The sequence below is a fragment of the Podarcis liolepis genome (genome assembly GCF_965112155.1).
Source record: "Podarcis liolepis genome assembly, chromosome: 1".
Classification (NCBI taxonomy): domain Eukaryota; kingdom Metazoa; phylum Chordata; class Lepidosauria; order Squamata; family Lacertidae; genus Podarcis; species Podarcis liolepis.
In genome coordinates, this window is record NC_139554.1 from 104,440,035 (window position 1) to 104,452,239 (window position 12,205).

At 42.2% G+C, this 12,205-nt stretch overlaps 1 long non-coding RNA gene across 1 annotated transcript in view; it reads right to left on the reverse strand.

The window, feature by feature from the left end:
• Nucleotides 1-2,363: 2,363 nt before the first annotated feature.
• LOC310703350 overlaps nucleotides 2,364-12,205 on the reverse strand; it is a 140,182-nt gene continuing 130,340 nt past the window's right edge. Inside the window, exon 3 of the long non-coding RNA XR_014524089.1 lies at nucleotides 2,364-2,455. This is a non-coding gene — a long non-coding RNA (uncharacterized lncRNA). The remainder of the gene's footprint in view (nucleotides 2,456-12,205) is intronic.

The window sequence follows — 12,205 nt, forward strand, 5'->3', positions numbered from 1 at the left end:
AGGTAAAGGTAAAGGGACCCCAACAGTTAAGTCCAGTCATGAATGACTCTGGAGTTGCGGGGCTCATCTCTCATTATAGGCCAAGGGAGCCAGCGTTCATCCGCAGACAGTTTTTCTAGGTCATGTGGCCAGCATGACTAAGCCGCTTCTGGCGCAACGGAACACCGAAACCAGAGGAGTGCACAGAAATGCCGTTTACCTTCCCGCCGGAGCGGTACCTATTTATCTACTTGCACTTTGAGGTGCTTTTGAACTGCTAGGTTGGCAGGAGCAGTGACCAAGCAATGGGAGCTCACCCCATTGCGGGGATTGGAACCACCGACCTTCTGATTGGCAAGTCCAAGGCTCAGTGGTACTCACCTGTAATACTTTACTGTTCCTTCAGGAAAGTTAAATGGCCTGAAGTTGATTTAAAGTAAGCACTAATTTAAATGTCCTTTGCAATTTGATAATTAAGAAAAGCTGAAATTTCCTACAATGTCCTTGTAACTATATTTGCATCGGCATTTTAATGCCGATAATGCCAATAAATATTCTGTCCCCACTGAGATGTTACACTTGTCCCTTATGGGTGCGTGTTTATGTCTGTGTATGAAATCTTCCTAAATACCAGGAGTGTGGTACCCTTTTCAGGCATTTTTAATACAGTCATACATCATGCTACGTTTGCTTCATGTTATGTTTTTTCAGGTTGCATCCCATTGCGACCCAGAAGTACCAGAAAGGGTTACTTCTGGATTTCGCCACTCGCGCATGTGCAGACGCACAAAATGGCATCACGCGCATGTGCAGAAGTGGCAAATCAGAACCCGCGCATGCACAGACGTCCCGCTGTGGGTTGCGTTCCTTTCATGTTGCAAACGGGCCTCTGGAACGGATCCCGTTCGCAACCAGAGGTACCACTGTATTCTGTTGGAGGCCTCCCAGAGTAGCTGGGGAAACCCAGCCAGATGGGCAGGCTATAAATAATAAATTATGGTGGTGGTGGAGGTGGTGGTGGTGGTGGTGGTGGTGATGCTGTAATACAGCAAGAACGTGATGGCCATTCTACTTTTTTTTAAAAAAATAATTATTATTTATTTATTTTTAAAAGCTAACTTTATTCCTTTACCTATCTGCCTGAAATTTTGCAGAGTTAATACATTCTTGAGGGGCTGCCGCCTCTTAAAATTTCATTCACCTATGTGAAAAATACAGTTATGGCTGTTTTGGTTTCCTAATGTAATTCAGTGGGAGGACTGAAGATTCAGATTTTCGAATTTTGATTCAGATTTAGGGTCCAAACCAGATTGGGTCCCGAACTTAAATCACCTCACCTGCCAGGATGTGTACAAACAACCTGAGACTTCTCCTGCACGGTAGTTGCTACTGCTTCTGGTGCTTTAAGCCCCTCCTTGTCCTTGGAGACAGCGGATGGGATGGAGGAGATCCTAAACAGCCAGACTCTCTCAGGGTCTGCTTCTTCCTCCCCTTCCTGCAACACTTCCAGCCTCTGACATCCCTGACTCTTCCTCTTCCCCAAGCCCCGACTCCTGCCTTGTGGGTGGTGAAGAGCATATTATAAACTTGATACAGTGGTACCTTGGTTCTCAAACTTAATCCATTCCGGAAGTCCGTTCCAAAATCAAGGCGCACTTTCCCATAAAAAGTAATGGATTAATGTGTTCCAGACTTTCAAAAATAACCCCTAAAACAGCAGTTTAACATGAATTTAACTATCTAACGGGACCATTGATCCATAAAATGAAAGCAATAGACAATGTAGTGCAGTCACACAATCAATAAGTAGCTGAACTGGTTTCCACACAGTCACACACAAACACACACACAAGCCGCAGAAACAAAAACGCAAAATGAATAGCAAAAACAGACACACCTCAGTGTAACACTCAAAACGGAAGTGTGGCACTCAAAACGGAAGCGTAACACTCAAAACGGAGCACATTTGGCTTCCGAGAAAGGTTTGCAAACCGGAACACTTACTTCTGGGCTTGCAGTGTTTGGGTTCCAAGTTGTTCAAATACCAGGGCGTTTGAGAACCAAAGCAGAACTGTAGGTATGTGCTGTCAGTGGAAGACCTACATTATCTAAGGCACTTCAGTGCCTGAAGTAGGAGCAGAGATGCTTAAGAATTCAGTCTTTTGAGTATTCCAGTATGAAGTGACCTGGCATGCACCTTTAGGGCTAATGTGTGTACAACAGCAGTCAGGATTGTGTGCTGTGATTTATCCGTTGGCTTTCACAAGTCGGTGATGTTACCATGCAGCTCTACCATGCAGAAATGCACAATTTGAGATAAAGCATGTCTAAAAATGCATATTTAAATCAATATTAAATTGAAGCTTGACGCTGCTTACCCCCTTTTCAGCCTTCAACGAAATGAATATTCAGGGATATCCAGCTGCAGCAGATCAGTTTGATTCCTAAAACTGCCTGGAATGAGGCGCTTCGGGTCCTGGGGAGAAGGGACAACAAAATTTGCTGATTCGAAATGGACTTCCGCGGAGAGCATCCATCCTTTATAGTTTGATAACCGTAGGCCAGGCAAGGAGACAAAATGGAGGAGAAGAAAGCAGGGCATTTTAAATCTGAACCACATCAGAACTTGTGCCATTTAGTCGGATGGTGATAATGAGCCAGGAATGTGCTGGAACATGCTTTTTATTTTTTATTTTTGTAGGACAGCTGTGTAGAGAGCAGTCAGCCTAAGCAGTCAATTTGACAGAGATCTAACCAGCAGCATCCAGGAGCGTGTGACTGCAAATGATTTAAAACAGAAGGGAGATAAGAGAGAAATGTGTCTGCTTTCTGAATTTGAACCCCAGCGCTGAAAATTTATTCCCCTCAGCCCCCAGCTTGGATTGGTAGCAACGTGTTTTCCTAGTCGTCAAAGGATTTATGTGAATGATAAGATGTTTTCATTGCCATCAGCATCTCTCCAGGGCTGCTATGAGACTGGGAGATCTCATCATTTCATGCTATGCACTGAGGTGGGTAGGGGGTGAATTCACATTCTTCATTGTAGCTCAGCTATATACCTGCAATATCCAAAGGCTGAAATATTGCTTTTTTTATTTCTTGGTTGTCTGCTTTCCTCAGCTCTGCTTGATGTACACTGGCTGAGCTCAATGCCATCTCCTTTCCACAAAATAAGAATAATAAAATACGCACCAAAATTATTCTGTAGAGATATGATGAACTTTCCACTATTTAATATGATACGTCTAAAGCACTGTAGATGCTAAGTACTGAGAGAGGCTCGCAGTGCAATGTTTGGGCGCATTTCCCTTATTTAAAAAAAGATCTGCTTCCATTTAATCACCACCAATTTCTGAAGCAAGCATAGAGCATCAAAGCTAAACAGAGCCCTTTCATCAGCTTTCTTAAATTTCCAAGTTAAAGAAAACTTTGCATCATTATCCCCCAGTTTTGCATATGTTCATATAAAGCAACAAAAGCTTCCAGGAAATGTAAGATATTAAAAAAATAGACAAGAAATCCAGCTCTGCAGTTATATCACACACAAAAATAAAACCACAGTTGGCCACCATTTGATCATGCACTTACAAGTGAATATGGAAGCCATCTGGCCTATGCCACCTTTGGTTTTATTATAATAAATGTGTCAGGTTTGCGATTCTGGTCTGAGATTGCTGCATTGTTACACACTGAAGAAAGAATAACAACTGTCCTTCCTTTCCTTTAGCAAATGCTACCATTGAAACTTTTAGATTAGTTGGTAACTGGCTCTAGAGAGCCAGTGTGGTGTAACGGTTAGATTGTTCAACTAGGAACTGGGAGAGCAGGGTTCGAATCTCCACTCAGCCTTGAAGATGACCGGGATACCTTGGGCCAGGCTCCATCTCTTAGTCTAATCTACCTCATAGGATTGTTGTGAGGGTGAAATGGGGAGGTGGAGAATCATATGCACCACCTTGAGATCATTGGAAGATAAAGTTGGTATATAAATGTAATAAATAAAATTTCTGGTTGGTTGATTTCAGTGTACCAACCAGAGGTAATTCCCTGGCTAACACTGGTAAAAAAAAAGTGATCAGCTATCAGTTGTTATATTTGCTCTAGAACCCTGTAAATGTATTGTTTTCTCCACCCAACCACACAGAACAAGGTTTCTTGCTACCAATATGCCTTCTTTCCCCTCCTCATATATGTCTGCATCAGAAACATATGACTTTTTGGAACTGCAACACAGCCTGAATTTTGTGCCACACTTTGTAGGCTTATATGGCATATACTGTCTCAGACAACTTCCTCCAAATGGCACTAATTATCCAACAGCTTTACTATTCTCATATGACACAAAGCACTGTGGGAAAGGAAACATATACCAGACCAATGACATCTTTTGGATACTTAATGAGAGAAGCAAAATTTATCTGAAATTTGCAAAATACTCTTACAAGCAACTATGGGCTCCTTAGATTCTCTTACAGATAACTGGGGAAATGATTCAGGTGTAAACTGCAGATCCAGCAAAATGGAGTAAAATTTGGGATGCTATACCATTCAGCTCATTGTCAGTCTGTATATTTCATATTTCACTTTGTATACCGCCTTTCTATATTACTGAACACAAGACGCTTTACAACAACAAAATAAACAAAGATCATATACCTTATAATAATCGGATCCAATGCAAAAAGTCATAATAAAAACACAGCTTTAAAACAACCAACTTAGATCAAATAATATTCAACAACCCATTAGAAAAGTACAGTAAAATTAACTCTCCAAATATCAGCAAATAAAAACACACACCAGAAATTCACTCTTAACCATTACAACAAATAATTACTAAACTATAATCAATAAAAATAACGGCAAATTACAAAGACATAAAATACAACAATGCATACAAAACCATGTAAAAGGGTCAAATTAAGAAACAAAGACAACTTACAAAATTATAGATAGTATCTAGTCCAGCCTTCTGCCCCCTTAGTGGCTTACCAGATTACTGTGGGAAGCCCACAGGGAGGAAATGAGGGGGATCACCCTGCTCTGCTGGCAGCTGGTATTCAGACCCACTTCACCTCTGGTACTAGAAGTAGTACACATTCATTCTACATATTAGCCACCAACAGAGTTCCTTTAAATCAACTCCCAGGTGTGATTCCCCACAGCCTCAGCAGATTTTCAAGTAATTAACAGCTTGTTGCAGGGGAGAGGTATGTGGGAAGATTGGTACCTTTTCCCACTTGTGCTTGCAGTACCATGCAAAAATGAAATAATTTGGGGAGAGTGCATTTTACAAACTGGGCTGTCCTTGTGCCTGGATCCTAGAATGGCACTCATTTCTGTATTTGACGAGGTGGGGGAATGATCTTTTGGGGGGGGGAATAATCAATTAGCAGCAGCAAGAATGACAATTTCTAGAAGATGGAAGGAATTAGGTGATAATTTAAAATCAGTGTGGTATCAACAGCTATGGCCTACCGTATTAAAGCAAACACACACACACACACACAAAAGACAGAAACAATTCAAGAAACACAGTGGGCAAATTTGAAGTGACATCATTCAGTTTTATGGCACAAAAATAACATAACTGGCAGCCACAGGCTTCTCTGGAAAGAGTGTATAAAATAGTTCCTTGTTGAGTAATAATTCTCTTTTTCCTTTAGGGCTATCAACAAAGATGTGACTTTTGTCGCATTCGAATTCATTGCCATGTTGTTAAACCACCTGGTTTATTATTGATGCCCTTGCACTCATTGTTAGGTAGTTTTGTTTAGCTTTCACCTTTTAAAATGTTTTAATCAAAACATTTAGTCATTTTGGGTTTTAATGTTATTTCCTTAACTTCTTTGATTACTTCTAGAGGTGCACAGGTACTTTCAATAAGCAACCCAATGAAAAAGTAAGTTTAGCCAGCAAAGTTCTCTTAAGCACCTTGGTGAGCTCGAGATAGGAAGTTGAATTTTCTTATTACAGTTTTATATTTTATCTTTTTGGGAGTTCTGCCGCAGCATTATGTAGCAATCTCAAATTATTGCACTTCAATTAACTTGAGACCTAGTCAAATAATTTAAGTCCCCTTGCCAATGCATGCCAGCTGTTCTCCCAAGACAGGCGTGTGATCTATCTGGATATGCTCTACATGAGTATGGCTGTGCATGCATAGGACTCCTTCCATGGGGATGTCAACCCTGGTCTGTCATGGAGACAGACCCTCATTTGCGCCTTCAGACTGACAGAGATGAGGGAGGGCACCACCATGCCTCTGGCCTCCCAGCAGTGGAGGCCCTGCCATTTAACGGGAGGGAAAGGTAGCAGGGAGGCCAATCCAGCCCTCCCAGCACCCTCCCAGTAAGTGGCAGCAACTTGACTTCCTGGAGGCAAAGTACACAGTGCTGCCCATCCTCACCAGCCTGCTCCTGTCAACTTCAGGGGCATGGTCAGCATGCATGTCAGTATCCTGAGGGTGTGGATATTCCATGCGTTCATACATTAATTCCTCCGGAGAACCAAAGGCCTGAACCAAAGGACTTATCGTTGGGTGGAACTGTAAAGTACCCTTCTGTTAAAATTACTTTACCACGGTTTTCAAACATAATCCATTCTGGAAGACCGTTCAGCTTCCGAAACGTTTAAAAACTGAAGTGGAAAGGGCAGTCTGCAAATTCAGTGGAGAAAATGGGGGGGGGGGACTCGGTGGAAGCTGTTCAACCTCCAAGGCGCGTTCGAAAACGGAAGCATTTACTTCCAGGTTGTCGGCGTTCAGAAACCAAAACGTTTGGCTTCCAAGACACTCAAAAACCAAGGTTCCACTGTAGCCAAATGGATTGCGTAAAACAATCCCATGGTCAAACACACAAACACTTCCCTTTGTGCTGCTTTTGTCTGTTAAGATTATGTGATTTTTTTAAAAAAATGTCTCCCTTGAGAATCTGGTTTCCATTAAGCAAATTAAAAGCTTCCTCAGTTCATGCCTCTTTGCCTCTTTCTACTAACTCACTGCCAGTGAATTATGGAACGCTGTGACACTGCAATTTTAAACTGCTACTCTGGTGACCTCAAGAGGAGAAAATGCATTAATTAAATATGTTGCCAAGTTTATTTGGAAAGGAAGTTATTCATTCATGAAGCATTTAAAATAGTTTTAAATGAATGAATGAAGCATTCTGAAGCATTTGCGTCATTTCTATATGTTAGATTTCTTGGAAACATTAAGGCTAGGGTTTAGTTTTCCAGAACATTGTTGGCAGCGTTTAAAATGACTTCTCTGTTAATGATCTTTGGCACTACTAGTGAAAATATTTCCATTTGTTTATATTGCCCTCTCTTGTGTACTTTCTCAAACTGACTTCGTTTGCTCTCAGTGATGTCACCACAGGGCCAAATCTGATTGGCTATGTACATCTATGATTGCTGATTGGCAGGCACCACCCATATGACTAAGAAAAGGGGAAGAAGGACACCGCAACCAGTGGAAACCCAAACAGCAGGGACAACAATGGAACCAATAAAAAAGAAGAAAAGTTTAATATTCGGTTTGGTGCTGATAAAACAGACTGATTCAACTTGGACCAATTAGGAGGCTCCTTTATTTGACTGGAGAATTACCCTTAGTTAAGAAATGTGCACAGGGACGCGGGTGGCGCTGTGGGTAAAACCTCAGCGCCTAGGGCTTGCCGATCGCATGGTCGGTGGTTCGAATCCCCACGGCGGGGTGAGCTCCTGTCTTTCAGTCCCAGCTCCTGCCCACCTAGCAGTTCGAAAGCACCCCGGGGGCAAGTAGATAAATAGGGACCGCTTACTGGCACGAAGGTAAACGGCGTTTCCGTGTGCTGCGCTGGCTCGCCAGTTGCAGCTTTGTCACGCTGGCCACATGACCCGGAAGTGTCTCCGGACAGCGCTGGCCCCCGGCCTCTTAAGTGAGATGGGCGCACAACTCTAGAGTTGGACACGACTGGCCCATACGGGCAGGGGTACCTTTACCTTTACCTTTTAGGAAATGTGCCAAACTGCAGACAATATGATTTTGGAGTCGAAAGAATTCAATTTCCAGGTAAAATGATTGCTTCTGATTACTTATTCAGAGTTCTGTTGGTACTCTCTCACCTCCCCATCTTTCTTTACAGTAGAGACATAGGTTTCACTCCTGCAAAGCCCAAAGTACTGGAGTAATTCTCTACCTGCAAGCTGGAGTGTCAATAACAATAAGGGTCTGCCTCTGCACCCACTGTCTCCTTCAGTGTTTGCTCTCCCATCACCCTACCCTAATGTTATGGTAAGCTTAGATACATTGCTTTTGCTTTCAGCAGACGCCTGCCTGCAGCATTATTTTGATGCCTGGATCAACAAGGTGCTACAAAGCACTTTAGGTCTCCTTGCCTCAATCTGTGCCTCCTGACAGAGATCTGATTCACCATTGGCAAGGCCAAATTCCCTGGGGCATCCAGTTTCACCTCACAATTCATCACAATCTGATGCACAGCCCTAATTAGTATTAACACAAGGGTAAAAAGCACAAATTTTGGCCTGAAAATCAAAGCCAGATAATACTTGGCACATTCCTAGTTAAGGTTGTAACTTCAAATACAGTGGTACCTCTGGTTACATACTTAATTCGTTCCGGAGGTCCGTTCTTAACCTGAAACTTTTCTTAACCTGAAGCACCACTTTAGTTAATGGGGCCTCCCGCTGCTGCCGCGCCGCCAGAGCACAATTTCTGTTCTCATCCTGAAGCAAAGTTCTTAACCTGAAGCACTATTTCTGGGTTAGCGGAGTCTGTAACCTGAAGCTTATGTAACCTGAAGCATATCTAACCTGAGGTACCACTGTAATTCTGGTTTTGAAATAGATTTAATTATTCTTTAAAAATTGGCACATACCCATAGTATATTATGTACAGATACCACCCTACTTAAAGGTTACCTCACTGAATAATTGTAGCCCTGGTGGTTTAACTTTGCATTAGAGTACCATGCTGCAATGCTTGGAGATAAGCGTAATGTTACAGTGGTACCTCGGGTTAAGAACTTAATTCATTCTGGAGGTCCGTTCTTAACCTGAAACTGCTCTTAACTTGAGGTACCACTTTAGCTAATGGGGCCTTCTGTTGCCGCCCCACCGCCACTGCACAATTTCTGTTCTCATCCTGAAGCAAAGTTTTTAACCCGAGGTACTATTTCTGGGTTAGCGGAGTCTGTAACCTGAAGCATCTGTAACCCGAGGTACCACTGTACTGTGCTGTTTACCATATTATTATGCTACTTTGAAGTTCAGTTTTACATGGAAGGAGTATTTTGACACTCAGGAGCTAAAGCCTTCTGCACAAAACAGTATGTCATTGTTCCCCTCTAATAAGCAGAATGACCTTTCTTAAATTCCTACTGAGTAACCTGTGTTTTTAATGTGACGCCTTTCAAAAAATATCACAGGGACATGCTAATAGCAGGAGCAAAGAGCAAAGATAATGAGCGTTCAAGTTTGTGTGTCTTTGGCTAAAACGTAAGACTGGATGGAGAGAGAGAAACGCAAGTTGTTGATTCTGTGAGCCTTTGCTAAAGACAGGCAGCTACCCACAGACATTTCTGCGGATGGCTGATAACACCTCCCCCCCAAATGCTAAGCCTTAGCAACATAATTGTATGGCTGGGTTGGAGCCCATATTAGCTTCCCAGCAGTTGGGTAGCTGTTGCTTACCAAAAGGGAAAGGAATGAGATGGCATTAAGGTGGGCAAGGTAGAAACACCCCACCAAATAGCATGAGATTGGCTCTGCCACTGCATTTGCACTGTGCTGACCTCCCTGCCACCTCTCCTGTTTCCGTCTTCCTCCTGGTGAGCAACTGTGAGCCACCAGCCAGGAAGCTAGCCTAGCCCCCACCTGAGCTGCTTCTGGGATCAACTGTATTATGGGTATGGTTGGTGGAAATGCCTGAGAATGAAATCTGTATGTGGAAGGGTAATAAGGATGTGCTTGGGAAATGTTACTGTGCCAGAAAGTATGGGTGCAGCTTCTATTTGAGTTATTTGGTTTGGCTGCTAACAATGCTTTAATGCATAGGGTTTTTATTTGATTTTTACTTGCAATGTTTTCTGACATTTAAGAGGATGTCTTGTTTTGCTGCTAATTATGCTGCATTAATGAGGATTATTTGTTTTTTTTAACAAATGATTTGTCTGTGTAACGTTTTCTTCTGGGATTTTGGAATGTTGTATTTCAAAATATGCTGTAAACCGCTTGAGGTGTTTGGGTTGTTTTCCTTCCAAAAACTGTAAAGTGGAATACAAATGACGTAAAATAAATAAGTGACTTCATTGATGTGATATAGTGGCAGCCATAAAAGGGAGAATGGATACCTCAACTACTGAAAACATAAAACACAACTAGGTCTGTCCCAGAAAAAGGGCTTTGGTGGGCAAAAGCAGCCTCCTTCTTTAAGAATGAGTGGTGGCCTTGTCTTCTAGGGCCTATGTGAAGAAGACATGATACCTAGAGCACTAGATGCTTCACTTGGTGCAGCAATTTCCATGCTCTTCTGTGTTATGAGACTCTAGGCATTTGATTAGACTTTAATGCCCAAACCTTGGCCCTCTGAAAGTAGTGCAGGCTTTTCATCAATAATTGCAATGTGTGTTTGCTCAGTGACTTACACCAGATCTTCTGTGGCAATAAAGGAAACAGCAATAGCTCTCTAGAGGAGTTTTGGTGGAGACTTTTATGAATTCCATGTCTGCTTTGATATCTGGGAAACTCATTTTCCAGCAATAAAAAAAGCTATCTCTGCAGAAAGTTCTTCCTTTTTTACTTCTTGGTTAATTTCCTATGGGAGGAGTAAACCAGCTGGTCACATTGAAACAGTGAGCAAGATCTTCAGAGTAGCAGAATTCTATGTTTGCTAGTGGTGGTATCGAAATAGTTCCTCTGCCTAGATATGGAAAACATTGGGTTAGACACATGGTTCCCAGTTTGGTCTGCCTGGGTGCTATGCAGGTAATGTTTGCTCATCGTAAACCCACAGAAAGTAATGGACCTAACTTAGTCAGGTTCATTAATTTCAATGGGTCTACTCTGAGTAAATGCTAGTTGAATTCCTCCCTCTGTGTTGTAGATATGCAGCAAGCTTTCACTTACTTCATCATCATCTTATGGGCAGAACCAGTGGTCTGTCTGCATGCTAGCCTGACAGTACATTTAGTGCAATATTTTGTTTCTGTCATCAGTGTTAGTTGGGTGCATTTGGAATATCACCTACTGTTCCGGTAGCCTCCCCTCAAAAAGGATATTGCAGAGTTGGGAAAAGTTCAGAAAAGTTCAAAAATGATCAAGGGGGATGGAATAGCTCCCTTATGTGGGAAACTCGAGAAAAGGTAAGAGACAAGTTGATAAAAGTGGGTACAAATTATGCATGGCATGAAGAAACCGGGTAGAGAAAAGCTTTTCTCCTCTCAAAACACTAGAATTTGTTCAGCAAATGTTGGAGCATTGAGGACAGGCAAAAAGTGCTTCTCCACACAGTGCATAGTTAAACTCTGGAATTTGCTCCAATTTGGATAGCATGAGCCTCCTGTGTTCATCTCATAAGTCCCCAAGTTTGCTCTGTCAGAATAGATGTCACACGGCTTCCAGAAATGGCATTTACTGAATCAGAACATCCAAGAAATGTATGTATGGCTTGTACTGATACCATCAACTGAGCCAATTGGGGCATGGGGTCAGGAGGGCTATTAGGCCTGGGGCCTCCAACTCAAAGTGGGCCTCAAATTTAGACACTTTCCCCCCTCTTCATTTTGTGGCCATTGATGAGTTTCACAACTCATTTTTATGCACACAAGACCAAACTGTGACACAGTCCTCTCAGGCTACAAAAGCGTTTGTTACATATAAAAACATCAAATTATCTACCACTCTATTTTTGGTGCCATGCAATTATGGCTAGAGGCTTCAAAAAGCTGGAAGTGGTTCTTTGGAGCTTTCAAAGGGCCTGGCCATAAACATGTCTGCAGAAAGATTTAGGCAGCCATATTCTGAAATTTCCCCGAAGTGTTAAATCATACCCTTCTCGTACAGCATGCAAGCGAGAGACTAATGATGAATAGCATGCATTAATAAGTGCTACCTGCAATTTCTGCTTCGATGAAAAACGGGAATGGAATCACGGTCCCTGCTGTTTAAAATGCCATTCATGAACTTCAAGAATCCCATTTTCCAATTGCATATCTTTATATCTCAC